General features: G+C 32.9%; 1 protein-coding gene across 2 annotated transcripts in view; it reads right to left on the reverse strand.

The window, feature by feature from the left end:
• LINGO2 (leucine rich repeat and Ig domain containing 2) overlaps positions 1–15,147 on the reverse strand; it is a 1,246,785-nt gene that overhangs the window by 1,148,284 nt on the left and 83,354 nt on the right. The window lies entirely within an intron of this gene.

The raw sequence follows: 15,147 nt of genomic DNA on the forward strand, positions 1-15,147 counted from the left end.
GTCTTCTCTACCTATTTCCTCCAGAATATAAAAAGCTTCTCAAAGTTTCTCAGGCACTCAGGGTTCTAAATGATTGTCTTTTTTATTTTTTATTTTTATAAAACAATTGAAGATTTTAAAATCTTACATGACTTGACTATACAGCCATTTCTTTATATTTAGAAAAATGTTAATTCTCAAACTGAAAAAGAATCATGAAGAGGAAAGTTATCCAAGGATGACTGCAGCTTTCTTTTGTGTTTTCAGCAATCTTCATTTGCCAAGGGACTCTCAGGCATCCAACTTTATAGTACATTATAACATAAATCAAAATCATTGCCATGTTTCTCTTGTTCCATCAAATCCACCATGACTTTTCAAATAAGTCAAATAACCTTTAACTCTCTTTTTCACCCTCTTCCTATGTCCTGCTCCTCCAGCCATCTGAAAATTAAAAAAATAAAATACCAAGGAGTATTCTATAATTGAAAAGATAAATCCTCTTAAAAAGAAAACACTCATAGGCAGCTGCAAGCAAAATTACTGAAGTGTTGGTGGATAACACAGAGCATCTGAGAACTATAAAGGCACAGGGAAGGCACAGAAATGATAAATAAATTTGTCTGCTTCCACATCATTAGACAAGGAATCTCTACTACTATTCCAATAGTCACTGCTGCAACACCCACACAGCAGCCAGCCATTCATTTATCAACTGTATTATTTCATTGCTTAATTGGGAGAAAGCACACCTGCAAAGATGGTCATGGCATAACATAAACATGAGATGCTTCTCTGATTGGAAGAAAACACTGAATCAAGCAATTAGCAGTTGGAAGATTAGGCAACTGGAATGTAGAAACTTTTCACTTGTTTGGTTATAAAATATTTTCCAAGAGATTAAAACAAGTCATGGTGGGCCTAAAAACATCTACTGTGGATTCAGAAAGTGTCCATCACTGGGCCTACGGATATACAACAGTCTGCCTCCAATGGCTTGTGTAATATACAAGAGTTCTGTCGAGTCTCAATAACATAAGCTAACAGCAAGGAGCAATTAAAAGCATCTTACCTTTTGGCCACTGTAGGGAAAATGAAGATTCCTATGGCTAGGATCCTCACCTGACCCTAAACTACTTTATGATGTAACTTACCTACTACTAGACTAATGCTTACACACTGTTGGCAATGAGCCACTATTGTCAGTATTACTATATAAGAGCATAGTGCTCTGCCTGGAGGTAGAGATGGAGATGGATTGCAATCAGAGGCAGACATGATTACAGCACTCGACCTGTCACCATGAGAATAAAGCTTGGTATAAACCCTTTTACCCCAAACGTTGTTTCTTGGTCCCACAGAATCCAGAGTGAACTTGCCCAGGGGCAACCCCCCTCAGGCGAGACAGCCACAGACACACTGCATGATAAACAGGTAGCTGTGTAAATATACATTGCTTTACATATTATTATGTATATGTATTAATATATATATTAAAATTAAACAATTTCCTAGGGAGACATCAACTCACAACGGTGTGGATGGGGGTTGGAGTTGGATTCTAAAGGTATGCAAGAGGCAAAAGTAAAAATAATCCTAGAGTAAATGTGTGGATAGTGAAGAGTAAATTACAGGAGTCTGGCTACAGGCTATAGGGAAGATGCTTGAACTCTTCTTAATTTATTGAAATGGGCACCAACACTGTGTTTTGGGGGTTAGCCAGGAAATGAAGCAGGTGACATGCATGGATGCAAACCAGCAAAATGTGTGATTGCAAAGTCTGTTTATGAAATAGAATTTTTGTAAGATTAATTATTTGCAAAGCTGTACTGTGCACTTAATCTAACTCCTTTTCTGTCCTTGACTTAGATGAAATTTACTCACATAATAGAAAGAACCCCTTTACTAAAATACATAGAATTTTTCTATTTCAATTTCATTTTGGGTATAAAATTGAATGGAAATCTACATATTTATATATCAACCATTAGTGTAGACTTGGTTTACATATAAGCTCTTTCCACTTCTTTTGCTTGTGAGTGACTTTTTAAAGTCTGGTAAATAAAAAAATAAAAAGCTATTGCATAAAATGCTTAACTAAATCAATTTATTTCCACCTGCATAATTTCAGAGGTTCAATTACATATTTCATCTGTTGAGGTGCCCACAGCAGTCTTTGATTCTTTAAAGGTAGACTGCTTCAATAACTAGCCATTATAATAAAAATTCATGATGCTATACCTAAATCTTTATGTATTCCAATTCTCTCCACTTTATACAAGGAATAATAATTTGCAAGATAAATGCAATGTATATTTATAAAATTTCTTATACTTCCTAAAGTGTCACCCAAACTGAATGACATTTGATTCTTGCAACTTTGGGAGACAGAGGCCTTATGTATATATGAAGAGGGTTACATAGTATAGAAGATTCCAGCCATCTACAATTTAATATTTGAGTTGTCTACAAGCCCCGGCCACTTGAAAGTCCATATACACATAAATAATTAGCCTGAATTTCATGCTGTACAAAGTATTAAAGGTGGATATGGCAAGGAAGCAGATCACTGAGCTTGGTGAGTGAGCCTAGACAGTTACACACCTTCAATTCACAACAAATCTGGTTTTCTTTACCTTTTTCAATACATATATATATAGTTAGTGCATAAATGTTTATATTAGAGTGGCATTACTAAAGTTGGTCATTTGCAAAGGAGCTTAGACTTTCAAGGCACCAGTTGCAATAACTTACTGGTGTTACCAAAAAAAACTGCTGAAAGACCCTAGTCTCTTTAACACTATACTACAGCATTTTCTATATATATGGGTCTGTAAGGAAGCCAGGTCCCCATTCTAGATGTAAAGATATTTCCTATCAATGAGAAAATGGGGGTGTACAGGAATTTAGGGCCATTAGACACCCGACCCAGAAAAAACAATGCAGCAGTGACATAAAAAAAAAGCCTTTATTGTCTCTGAAAGAATTAGGCATGGTTTAAAGTACTTGTACCTGCAAAAATGTGCATTTGAAATAGAGAAAAATGGGCATTTAGAAATACTTAAATGTATAATTAGCCTCTCATGTAATTGGCCCTTCTAAGAAATCCTCATATATAGGTGGCTATAAATTTTCAAAATAATGCCTTGATAATTCTGGAAGTGCCAGATATTATCCTTGCCATAGCTAATTCTTTCCTAGATGCCTATACAACTACAGTTTTAATAGTAGAAACATGGTAACAATTTGTGGCTCCCAAAAGTTAGATTTGAAATAAATAGGTTACCAACAGTCAATTACACAAACATCAGGCAAATGTTTGCATACTGATTCTTTTCTACAATATCATGGATGAATAAGGAGTTCTAATTAAGTGAAGTTTACAGATATTTGAGAGTTATTTTAAGAGCGATCCTTTAAAAAAATCACTCTTTATGAATTTTTTCAAATATAATTTCCTTCCAAAATAAAATGCACTTAAGTGAATATAATCTGGTTTGTGCTTTGTCCAGCATCATCTGCAGCAAGGATTTCAATCACTGTACTACATTCTGATTTGATATCCCCCTCTGCTTATCCTAAGTTGAACTGAGTCACCCTTTCACTGGATGACAGGTTGTTGTTCTAATATGACAACTAATGCTTATGGACCCTTCTTCTCCCTCAGTTCTTAGCATATATGTAAGCCTCTCACTCACCACTTTTAACCTCCTGCCCAAAAAACCCAGGTACTTTTAACTTCACTTCTCCACCCACCACTTTTAACTTCTCCACTCACTACTTATAACTTCCTGTCCAAAAAACCTAGGTAGACACTAGGTTAAATGAAAAACAAAAGTATATCCATTCAGAAGGGATGAATATCTTCTATAACAGCTACTATTTTCACAACTTCACAAAATATTTTTTGCATAATTTACATTCTTGAATATTCTGTGGCAGAATGACTAGTCAAGCATCTAATTAATGGAGAAGAGAAATTTTTGTGGGTTGGAGTTGGTATGGTCATAATACTTAACTCTAACATCCATGAATATCAGATGTTTTCTGATCTTTTAAGTTAAATGTATTTTATTTAATGTAATATTGATTATTTTTGTATCTTTAAGATACTATTAGATCTTTTAGATTCATATGTGTATATATATATAAAATATGAACATTTAAAAACTCTTATCTAAATATTTTATCTTCTAAAATACCATAGAAAATCAAAATTTTAAATATATCCCTTTTTGTAAAGTTGCATTTGTCTAATTGCATAGCTAATTTTAAGAGAAAATATGCTCAATTTTTTCTCCTCATTGCTTGAAATAATTGAAGAAGCTTGAAATACTCTACTCTAGTGTTTCTCAAAGTATGATCCTGGATCAGCTGCATTAACCTCACTGAGTTTCTTAGGTACACAATTTCCTGGGACCCATGTAGGACCTCAATCAGAAACTCTAGAGGATAGTCCCAGAAATCTAAGTTTTAGGAGATTTCCAGGTGATTCCATTACATGAAGTTTGAAAACTGCTTCTCTACATAATCAATGAAAAATAACTGAGGAAAAATCCATGTAGTTACTTATGACTGGCTCCAGCTCTTGTGATTTCTGGCTGCATCTTATCAAAAGCAGCAACTTCGAGCAATCTACTCTAAAAGTTGTGTCACCTATGATTTTACACATTGGTTAAACGGCAATATAGTGAACAGTTATGTAAACTTTTGGCACATTCATAATTTACAAAAAAAAATCACAAAATATCTGACAACTGACAAAACCATACTGGAAAGTGTTATTTCCCACTTACATACCCCACTTCCATAGCTGCTATCCCCACAAGAATATAATTACACATTTTCTCTAGTCTTCTCCATCATAAAACTTCTATTGTAAACAGGGCTTGTATTAAAAGGGTACCTAATACTAGAAGCTGATGAAGAAAACACACTTATGTATTACTTTCTCTATATAAGGAATTGTTCTATGACCTTGCTCTGATCTGACCTCCCCAACCCCCATTCTCACTGAAACTCTGATGTACATACTAATATTACCCTAATTCCTACTCCCATTAACTGACTTGCCCAAAATCTAACATATAGTTAGTAGGGGAGCTGGAATTTGAAGCCAAGCAGTAGAGTTCTCAAAGATCAAATACCAATGGTAAGTGTGATAATTCCCAAATGAGAAAATATAACATGCAAATATACCACCTCACTAATAATCAGACATTTTTGGTCACTTTAGTTAATAAAACAAGCCAATACTGAATCTTACTGACCATCCCAAGAAACTGACACTGGAATTTAAATTACTTATCTATTTGGAAGGCTATTTGGTAGTAAATACTAAATATGAAGATATAGGAAAAGGAAAAAACTAAAGGCAAAGCACAGAAAAAGAACAGCTAACTTGTATCCAATGGAATTTTAATTCTTAGATTAAATTATAAAGTCCACTAAGAAAAAACCAATAATAGAATGTTTCCTTGTAACAATCTTTCTACGTTTGTGGGGGCAGGTAAAATGTCAAAAGATATATATATATATATTTTTTTTTATGTAAAATTATGTATTCTACATTAAAACTAGAATATATATTTTTCACATTAAAAATATTTTTAAAATTTAAATATATGTATGTATTTTTTTAATGTAACCAAAACATCAGTATTGACTTTACAATAGGGATAACTTTCGGAAACTACTCAAATACCTGAATTTTGTTTTGGGGTTAGAAATGAAATGTGACATGTCCCATAAAAAAAGAAATCCTGCCATTTGCAACATCATGGATGGATGCTAAGTGAAATAAGCCAGAGAAAGACAAATACCATATGATTTTACTTACAAGTAGAATCTAAAAACAAAACAAAGTGAACAAGACAACAGTAGATTCGTAGACACTGAGAAGTGGTTACCACCGGGTGAGGGGAGGCTGGGGGTGTATGAGTTGGTGGAGTGAGGGGCTTAAAGAGGCACAAAATCTCAATCATAATATAAATTGTCATGGGAATGGAAGTACAATATGGAGAATATAGTCAATGATTCTGTAACATATTTCTATGCTGACAGATAGTAACCACACTAGAGAGGTGAGGATTTAATAGCATGGATAATTGTTGAATCACCGTGTTCAATACTTGCAACCAATAAAATATTGCATATAAACTGTACTTCAAATAAAAAATTTGTAATATAAAATTAATAGAATTTTTAATGTATACTTGAAACCAATATAATTGTATATCAACTATACTTCAAAACAAAAAATGTTAATGTAAAATTAATAAAGATAAATTCAGTGGTTTACTGTGAGCCAAAAATATGACTTTATTAAGCGATTTTTAATGTAATCTTTTATTAAAAACTTAACATTTTAACATTTTTAGTCATAATAATTTATTAATATTATTAAAAATAATATCTAAGATTATTTTCAATAATATCGGTTTTTCTAATACACTTCCTTAGAAGCACTGTGTCTCACACTTACAGAATATGGCCACTTTTTTCCATGTTTAATACAGGCATAAATAAAACCTAGAAACATCCAAAGACTAAATATTCTATGAAAAAACTATACTGACCAATTGAGTTTTAAGTCTGTATCATTTACTGTAGAATACTAAAAATGGAAACAAGCTATGCTAAATTTATCTGTGGCTAAAATTGCCCCCTTTCTAGCCACTTGCGTTTTGACTAATTAAGGACTACTAGAAAATATTTAAAATATTTGAGTAAATATCAGAGGATAAGTTGAGTTATGAGCAATGACTTAAAACAAAATAATTCAATCCTTACTAGAAAAGTGATCTTAATACCTTTCCTTATGATATGCAAAATAAACACAAAATAAAACATTTATACTTTTGTTTCTGTAATAAAAAATGTTTTAAAGAAAGGTATTTGGCACATTCATAACCTATAAGAAACCATGAAATATCAGAGGACAAAAAAGAATATCGACAAAATGCTCAGTTATCATTAGTACAGTCATAACTGTGCAAGCATTGTTTTTGTTTAAGAAATTTATAAGAATGCATATATTTGTCACTTTTAAATATAAATTCATCCATAAAGATGGTACAAATCTGTATCATCTTTGTTTTTGTCTTTAAATTGTAAATTTATATAACTACAAAAAAGGTCTTTCTTTTCACTAACTTCAAAGTCTAAGACTTGTTCTTTTACTCTAAAATAGTGATCAGATTAAACAGCAGTGTTAAATTTTACTACAATTATTCTCAAGAAGATGCACGATCACTTTTTTTCTTCTTCACTATGAGGTAAATCACAGTATTTTAACTTGATGGTACTTTTTTTATGGAACTTTATGAACATGTGGTACATATACACATATGGTACTGAACTTTCAGGAGAAAAAAGCAGAAAATTTAATGACTGTCTTGACAAAATCATCTTTTTCAGAACAAAGTAAGATATTTCACTCACAGCACATCTTTAAATGGCTGTTACCTGTGCTTAAACTGATTTACTTTCACCATTAAAAAGCTGCACCCATTTAAAATAGGAAGAATAATCCATTCTCCTGAATATTTTACACAAAGTCATGACAAAAGACAGAGGAATGGATTAAGTGATCTTTTAAAGTTCTTTTCATTTTTTGGACATAGTATGACTTATTAGAAAGAAAAATGTGCTTCTAAGACATTGAGCAAGCTACATAAGGCTGACTTTTCTCATCTGGAAAAAGAGGAAATCTTCAAATTCTTTAAGGATTATGTTAAACAATCTATGTAAAATACTTAGTATGGCATCTGGCACATAGTAGGTTCTTCTTTTAGGTCAGTTTCCCTAGAAGCAGCTAAAACTATAATTCTGATGTAAGTGAGTGTTGAAGTTTTGCTCTCAGGTAAAACCTGTTGGGAGTGACAGAAGCAGGACAGGACAGGGAGAAAAGCTAGTCAAAGATGTGGGTTTGCTGCAGTTGTTTGCTGGTAAATGGCTCTAAGGGAGAATAAGAATAAAAGCAAAAAGCAGAAATTTTTAGTATGTGCCTATTTCTGTGGTATAAATACTCTTATCATAGTCAGTTTTAAGGTATCCACATGATGTCACTGAAGAGAGTTTAGAGGAAATGTTAACAATCAGCTTCAGTGCAACCTGCCTCCAGCACACCGAGTTAGACTGATCCTTCAGTGATTTCTGGAATGTGAACAGCACCACAGAGTTAGCCCAAATAGGTGAGGGGCTGGGCTTTATTATACCAGAATCCATCAGTCATCAACTGGGGGATGCTTGGGGTGAAGGATATGATCTCCACAGGCTCCCATTAGCCAAAGGCAATTCTCAGGAAAAGAGTTTAGCTATGAACTCTTTTCAGCCCACAGTAAACAGCCTTGGGAAATAAGTGCTTCTGTCTGATAAAGGTGTTGCTGGTGGGCAGAAATGTCAGTTAATACAGTGTTCAAAAACGATGCTAAGCTAGTGTTATACTCAAGCATCTTAGTGATCGTGCAGTACATGTACTTCAAGAGTTTGTACTATCAACTTAGAGAAACTAAATCACATTTGAGCTTGCTTTAAAATAAAAGGCAGTGCTAATCGTTAGGGTGTATTATCATTTCAGTAAGTGGATGCTGTGCCACAAGAATTATTTCCTCCTCTCTCATTATATTTTAAATATCAGAACTCCTTCTTGCATAAAACAAGCAGCAGCAGATTCTCTGGTTCACCCCAGAACTCAACCGTGGAAAGACCTGACCAAGATCTCTGTGGAGGCAACTATAAAGCAAACGTGAAAAAAACTGCCTCCAAATAGTAATACAGATGCAGAGGGAAGGTGTAGGAGTTCCTTGATTTCTGTTGGTATGTGGTCTGGAAGAAGGTTGACCCTGTCCCACTATGTGCATTCATGCATCACTGACTAATTGCACCCAATACCTCTTTTCTTTTCATTTGATGGTAGCAGACCCCAAATAAATAGTGGCAACTATGAGAATTTAATGGGTAGTTAAGATTTCAAGATTTGACAGTCATTAAAATGACATCTGTGAAAAAACAGCCAAGTGGGTAACATTTTCTGAGTCAAGAATATGGTCACAATGTCAAGGAAAAATATGACAAAATGTTAGAAATATTAAAAATAATATAAAAATATAAGACTAAATTGAGAAGTCCTCAAAGGATAAATATACAATTTTATGTCTATCTGTCCATGTAAATGCCTATCAATCAATCAAGCTATCTGTCATCTATCTATATCTAAAATCTTTAAAAGGCCACAATGGTAAGAATGCAAGGAACTTAGATGGTTTTTATAAGATATAGGAACTAAAAGTTTAAACCAATAAAGCTGTATGAGGTTTTAAATACTGCAATATTTTACCCTCAATTGATAGTTTTCAAATGTTCATTGAAGCTCTTAGAAGACTCCTAAATGACAGCATCAGAACTCTGATGAAGATTTAACTATTACAATGAAATGTAAATATAAAATTAAAATGTTCTAAAGCAATGTTTTAACAACATCTCTTTTCACATGCCAAATTGTCTGAATTTATCTGTTTTGATTGGCTAGAACGCTACTTGTTTTATTTGCATATTGCTATTTGGCTTCACAAGTATTTAACTGAAAATCTCTGAAAAAAATTTGTATTGAGTCAAAATTAAAGATTAAATAGTAGATATTGTTAACAGAAATACTAGAGTACATGCAAAAAATGGGCCTATAAAGGTCAGAAATGTTATATTTATAGTTTTATAATGGAACAATATTACAAACACTGATCAACTTTGAGTTAAGCAGTAGTGCAAAAATTCTTTTTCAGCCACAAGATGACAATAGATTAAATCCTAGTTTACTTCATATAATTCTTTATACTTAGTTTTCCATCTAAGAATTGTATATTTATATGTATTTTTAAGAACTACCATTTGAAAATAGGTAAAAATGGATCTTAGAAATTCATGAAGTGGGACAGAGGGTAAGAGGTGGAATGAATGCAAGTTGTGTAAATGGAACTGACTGAATCAGGTCAAAGTATTCTGCTTTGCTGTTTTGTGCTGCCATGAATGTATAGTAAGTGGGAAAAGCTGTTATATTCTTATGCATTTTGAAGGAAATTTGAGAAATACCAACACTGAAGGCTTTGCCAAGTTTATCAGTCTTTGTTTCCAGAATCACTGTGAGACCCTAAAGACAGTAGTCATCAACTCTCAAATATAAATCCAAGAACATAAAATAAAAGTGGCATTGAATGCCTAGATGGTAGTTTAGAAATACAACACACACTCACGTATGTCCAAAGCTCTTAGCAATCATATTAATTTGAACAAGAAAAGAACATCATTGAAACCATGGCATTGTAGAACCAAAAATGAGTCTGCAAAAGATTACTTTTATGCTAACAAATAATACACATTAAAATTAATGTGCTTGGTGTTCACTTTATTTATTACATTGTCGTATTATTTTATTCTTGTAAATGGTTAAAGAAAAACTTATGCAGAATAGGATTACTATTAACTGTGGTTCAAAATCTATTTCCTTTCCAAAAGAGCATAAGTTCCTCAAACAACTACTGCTTAAATTAAAGGGATTTCAGTTAATAATCCTTTTATGTACTCTACTCCTGAATAAAATCCTGTGGCTTGACACTGAAGGTACAGTGTAAGATGTTAGTCTAAACCTGCACCTCTGAGAATACATTAGTGTAAAACATCTTGACCACTAGAGGCACACAAACTGGACTTGAACCAGACTTCAAAACTCATTACAGGTACAACACTGCACAAGTTAATTCTGTAAGATTCAGTTTTCAATTCATTCATAAAATGAACGTAGTAGTACCTGTATTATAGAGCTGCTGGAAGGCCTAGGTGAAATAACATATCTAAAGCTGTTAACACCATATGTGGAACTTCATAAGTGCTCAGTAAATGTTATCTATTCCAACTGTACCTAGATCTTGGCTACAAAACTTCATGTTCAAAGCCATGAAGAGATGTTATAATCTTCACTGAAAACTGAGACCTGGACATATGCATTAAATGGTCTATATATCTCCTTGCTGATTTAGACTTGGTAATAACTTAAAAGAAGGTAACTTATTTCCACATTATTTGTTTTGAGAAATACAAAGTTTCACAAACAAATTTTTGAAAACACAGAGAAGTTTAAAGCAAATGAGGATTAGGTATCTTGACCTACAAGCAAGCAGAGACTCAGAATGTTGGAGGTATACAGTTAAATTTCCAGTAAGTCAAAAATGCACTATGCTATGATCAATAAGTTTTAACTATGTTGAAAAAATGATATAAGAAATCTAATAAAATGATTTCTAGGAGAATTATACAAACCCCCAAATGTGCTTCTTTTTCAGAAGTTAAAAACAGAAAAATGAGTTAAGCAAAACCCTAAATTCTTCTTATTCATCATATTATCCAAGAAGAAAACTTGTTCGAATGCAGTGTTTAAGCTGAAGACAAATTTGAAAATGGGAAAATTGTGCATCATTTCTTCCATTTTCAAATTTATCCCCAGTTTAAATATATTAGAAAAACAGAAAACACAAAAGTCACACAATAGGCATTTAAGAAAAGATTAGAGAAAAACAAAGTAGTAATAATAAAGGAATGATATAATAAGATTTGCCAGAAATGAAGGGAATGAATCTCCAGATAGAAGGGGCCCACACGATCACTGAAAAAGATCAAAACTCTCATTTACTTTATTGGGAAGATAATGGTAGAGAAGTTTATGCATACTATTTGGAAATTTGGATTAAATGCCAGAAGTAGAATTTAAAGTTGGGACTTAATGTTGGAAATTGATGGCACATGGGAGTAATGCTTCTGTATTCATTATAAGATGAATATAGAATATATAAGTGGTTCACATGACATAATATAAATTTTAATCTTGTTATATTTTATTTTGACTTTTATTAAGATTATATGGAATATTCATAGCAGTTTACTCCAAAATGCAACAAATGTCAAACTAATACAATAAAACTTCACTATAATTTTCTAATTCACAACAAATATTAACCATGTTGCCTAATATAAGAATCATAATGGGGTTCTATTATCTTATGTTCTGTTTCAAACAGGAAACATAAATTAGATATATGTTGTATTGCTGTTTTTGCTGAAGCAGAAATATCTATGGTTTTGAATAAAATACTTGAAAGACTCAGTTTCTATTTAACAAAAAAAGCCTTATTGGCTAATTATAGTCATGGTTTAATAACCAATTAAAGATTAACATAGTTTAGAATAAGTCATTCCCTGACAAACTTTGTTAAAACCATGGGCTAAGGTTTTAACACAAATATTTATATGCTATAGTTGAATGTGTTGTTCCTCTTCAACCTTACTAGTTTTGATAATTACGGGTGAAGCAATGCTTAGCTATAGCAAGAACTACCAATAAATATAACTTATTGGCATTTTAACATTCTGTGAAACTGCTTACATTTACTGGGGAAAAAAATCACTAAAGCAATTAAAGTGTGAATATAAATGAAAGTAGATTAATATAAAATTAATGAAGTATTTGTAGGGCATTTAATGCCTACATCCTCATGAACATATGGCTTGTTTTAGAACTAGTAAATTGACTGCCAAAGTTTATTTTGAGATTTTCAACTTTGCTGTGGTAACAGGGATAATTTTTATTCATATGTATTTATAACTAATCAAGTAGAAATAGAAAAATCAATTTCACCAGACTCTGGACAAAATAAAAACCAATGATTTATCTGATTCAATTATTTCTGATCTAAATGGCAAAAACCAAATATAGTATTACTATAATGAACCTATTTAAATGAAATTATTTCATGTGTACCACTATTTGCATAGCTATTTTACATCTATTAGAAATAAACTTTCTCCCCCACGAGCTCTTTCAGTCTTTCAGTCAATCATACTCCTGATTATGATGCTTAGGATTACTTAGGAGCAAATGATTTAAAAGAAGATAATGAAGAAAAAATGGTTTATTTCTATAGATATTTGTATAAAGGACATAAAACTGAGTAAATTGAGTAACAGGCATAATATAGTTAAAATTCAGGCCTTCAGATTGAAGTTACACCTCTACCTCTAACCAGGTATATGAAACTAAAAATCTCACTTAACCTTATGAGATTTCAGTTTCTTGTCAACAAAATAGTGATAATAACAGTACCTACCACCGTGGTTCACATGACATAATATAAATAAAGCCTGTATTAATAGCAGCACATGACACATAGAAATAAGTGTAATCTAATATTATATCAATTAAGTTTCTCACTCTACTTATGAAATTTATCTCAATAAAGAAATCTACAAAATCTTTTTCTTCCTATAAAAACTCATAAATGTAAATGATTTGATATTAAACAATATATTAAATAAGTTCAAGTACAATCATATTTGCTACTTATTTTGCAAGTGTTTCTATACTCTGAGATTCTTCTGTGATGTTTTCAAATGATTTATGCAAGGCTTAGTGGTCATCTCATTGCAACTTGAACAACGTAAGAAAAGGGAAAAACACAGGACTTGGCATGAATCCAATATATAAGGACAGAATAAAAGTTAGCAGAAGTATACCCATATGCAGAGGATGCCCACAGAAGGAAACAAAGTAGTTCAAGTTGTCTCAGAAATCCAGAAATTGTAGGAAAAATAAAAGGATGCTGCCCAGGATGGGGCACTCTTCCAGTTCTGAAGAAGAGGAGGGGCACGAATAAAGCCAGACAGCCACTGAACCAGGCACAGAGCTGAGCTTACTCCGTATAGGGAGAGTGTGATACTGGGCTTTGTGACTGGACATAACTAAGAAGAAAGAAGCAAGAAGATTTATGATAAAATCAAAATGGAAAGAGAGGAGAGAGAGAGGACAAAGAATGGAGTCTAAGTAGCTGCAAATGGAATTAAGGAGAAATACAAATCTCCTGTGTGTATGATGGTTCTAGATTCTTGATGACTTAATTATAAACAACAACCACATAGTAGGACTAGGCAATTTTATATTTTTATTTTATTTCCAAAATGGGTATTGAAAGTTCTCATCATTACTCTCCATTGCCATCTTTGAATTCACACCTCCATTTCTCACCGGGATTACTACAATAGCCTCCTCTTTACTGATCCTCTACTTCTATTCTTGCCTCCTCTTAAAATCCATCTTTGAAAACATAAACTAGACTGTGTAATGCCTCCACTTGCAGTCCTTAAATGCTTTGCTATGTGATTTAGAATACAATATGAAAACTTATCGATGGTCTTCATGACATGCATGATAATGACTTATATGGCTGCCTCTCCATCATCTATATTAGATGACCAGAATGCTAGAGGCACCCTGGTCTTTCAGTTCATTCAATATATTACATTGTTTTATAATACAGAACAATTTTATTTGTTATTATCTTTCTTTTGAATGTTTAAATCTTGGAGATCTTCATACAGCAGGTTTCTATGTATCCTTCAATTCCCAGCTTACATGTATCCTCTACTGAAAGGTCTTCCTTGTCTAGCTAGTTCAAAATAGCCTCTTCTCCTTAATCACCGCTTAGTTTCTCAATTATACCCTATCACTTTTCCTAGTTTATTCATAGCATTATTAACACCTCGAATTATCTTGGTTAATTATTCAATGATATGTCTCTTCCACTTGAATGAAATCTCCTTGAGGACAGGTATTTGGTTATGTTTCCAAAATCTAAGCCATAGTAAGTATGCATTACCATGAATATAAGTGGGAATGAGGTGTTAATTTGTACTTCCCACTGCTATGGACTGGATTGAGCCCCCTTAAGTTGAAGAATAGAATAGAATGTGGCCTCCCATTTTTTGAAGCCCTAGCCCCCCAATGTGACTATATTTGTAGTAAGGAAGTAATTAAGGTTAATTGGAATTACAGGGGTGAGTCCTTGATCCAATGGGATTAGTGTCCTTGTAAGAGACACCAGACAGTGCTCGCACTTGCTCTTGGGTTCTCTTTCTCAGTTTCTCTTCCATTCTCTCTGTCTATCCCACCACTCCCACCCCCTGCACACATGCTGAGGAAATGCCATGTGAGGACATAGTGGGAAGACAACAAAGTATGCAAGCCAGGAAGCAAACTCTCATCAGAAACCAAATCAGCTGGAACCTTGATCTTGAACTTCTCACCTCCAGAAATGTTAGAAAATAAATTTCTGTTATTTAAGCCAC

The sequence above is a fragment of the Manis pentadactyla genome, chromosome 3 (genome assembly GCF_030020395.1).
Source record: "Manis pentadactyla isolate mManPen7 chromosome 3, mManPen7.hap1, whole genome shotgun sequence".
Lineage (NCBI taxonomy): Eukaryota > Metazoa > Chordata > Mammalia > Pholidota > Manidae > Manis > Manis pentadactyla.